Raw genomic sequence first — 2,324 nt, 5'->3', positions numbered from 1 at the left:
GGATCACCTCGACCCTGTCTACCAGGGAATAGGGACAGCAGCATTGTCAAGTGGTTCTCAAGGTCAATTCGACTCTGTTTGACCATGCGTTCAGCCTGGGCAAGTTGACTCGTATGGGCACCTTTCTCTGGGCAATGATATTATTTTCTCTGCGACTCAAATCGTTTTCGGGCGATGCACCGGGGTTGACCAAAGTTACTGCTCAGCTGACAGTAGGGCTGATCTCTCTCTGGGTGCTGGAGACTGTTGGACTGATGACAGCCACGTTCAGCATCGATGTCAACCTCGGCTGCATGAGAACGACAAGGTACCGGAAGGTTGGGTCTACTGAAGGATGATGGCCACGCTCTGCATCAACGTGAACCTCAGCTGATACAAGTCGGACAGGTACAGGGGTGTTGGGGACTACTGAAGGAGGACTGGGACGTTCCGTATCAAAGTGAACTTCGGCTGATTCAGCACTGGGAACAGGACCTGGTTCATCTCCGTTTTGACCGATGGTGAGTACAGCTAACAGATCATCCTCACACTGCATCCTTTGAATTACCTCATCAGGCAGCAAGGACGATGTCAGACCTACTTTGGCTTCACATCCAAACATGGCTGCATAGGATGATTTGCGAATAACTGCATGGAAGCTGGAATTCTTCTGGAACTGGACAAACTTGATTCCAATGCTCCAATCAGTGGTGTTGTTGTCTCCCATCCATGCAACCAGCATGTCTTTGCTCTTCCACCGTTTGCTCTTTCCACGGATCCTTGGCTCTGTGGATGTCGAGGCTTTCCATGAACGAGGACAAATTTGGGCCAGATGATTTTCAGCTCACTGATCATTTCGGCTGTGTACTCTCTGACCCATTATCACTCTGTAATATGTACGGAGCTCCGAACAAGAGAAATATGTCAGTGAGATGATGCGCCACTTCTGCTGCACGTTTTGACGACAGCGGACGCAGGACACATAATTTGGTGAGGTGGTCTTGATAGACCATGATCCATTTGTAGGAACCCTGTGCCATCGATTGCATATCAATCAAGTCCACTTGGCCGTGAAAAGAAAACCCGTCTGTCAAGATGGGTCGAACAACCACACCTTTTCTAACTGGTCGCTTTCTTTTCTTCTGGCACTCTTCACAGTACGATTTAAACAATTCAAAAGCTTCCCGTTGGATGTTAACGTATTTCTTTGCTGTTTTCTTGATCATGCGATCCCGCCCGCCATGACCTGTAGCGATGTGTGCTCAAACGTTTACGTCATAAGTATCCTCGATGGCGACGTAGTACAGGACCGGTTCATCGTCGCTCTTTCGTTTCTTTATGAGTTTTTCTATATCACCGCAGTGAAGTATCTCATATCTGAAGCAGACATATAAATGTATGCGTCAGTGGCAACTTCGGAAAACGCTTTCATACACAGTAATCTGTAATTACTATGGTAAACTAAAGAGTGTGTTGCGGGTATCGGAAAAAGACACGAATGTATGCGTCGGAGGCAACTTAGTAACTATTAAAAACCAGCTAATCTTTTGATTAGTATTGAACACCATAGTTGGGTTGCGATAGTCTCCGAAGTGAGCCTTCATCCCTGCGGTGCCACAGTGAGCAATAAGTTATGAATGTGAGAACAACAGTGTATTCCTATAAAATTATCGATTCATACGACAAAAATGTTGATTCGTGCATGACAATCAACACTTAACACATTAATCAATACAATAATACAGCAATACAAACAATACAGTTATTTTTCACGAATCCACGGCTCCCCGTTGGTTACCTTATACATGTACTTACTTTGTGAGCAGGTAGTATTCATGGCGACTCTTTGTGCTGTTGCTGGACTTGGAAATATTGCTCCTTCGGTATTAAAACCCTCTTCATCTGCTATATCTCCGTAAAGTTCGCGCTTGAATATCTCCTCCGTTGTGTCTGCCATGGTTCTGTTCGTAGCTGTGTTGATACTGTCTGATGAACTAAAGAGGGGGGGAGGAGGGGGAGGAATCCTCAGTTCAAGGATGGGAAGGGAAGTTAAGGGTAAGTTAGCTGATGATGCAAGATGATGGTAGAGCAATGGAACTTGAATTTAAGCGAGGAAATGATGTGTGAAACAAGAACAAAATAACATAATGATATAACACGAGAACATTTTTTCGCCTGCCAGGGATTATCATAGCAGGTATGAACCGCTATGATAGCCTGTTGCAGGTGAGACCCTCGGCTGCCTCCCTTTCCAGCTCCTAGGAGCTGAGAGCGAGGTTCAGTGGGTCACTCTTTTGTTTATTTAAACGAGAGGATGTACGAGAACAGGGTGTAGCCGTGTCTGA

General features: G+C 45.7%; 1 pseudogene; it reads right to left on the bottom strand.

Moving 5' to 3' along the window:
- Window positions 1–202: 202 nt before the first annotated feature.
- On the bottom strand, window positions 203–1,019 carry LOC119571631 (annotated as a pseudogene).
- Window positions 1,020–2,324: the final 1,305 nt, after the last annotated feature.

The sequence above is a fragment of the Penaeus monodon genome, unplaced genomic scaffold (assembly GCF_015228065.2).
Source record: "Penaeus monodon isolate SGIC_2016 unplaced genomic scaffold, NSTDA_Pmon_1 PmonScaffold_723, whole genome shotgun sequence".
Taxonomy (NCBI): domain Eukaryota; kingdom Metazoa; phylum Arthropoda; class Malacostraca; order Decapoda; family Penaeidae; genus Penaeus; species Penaeus monodon.
Note: the sequence above shows the minus strand (reverse complement) of the source record. Positions and strands in the feature narration are given on the sequence as shown.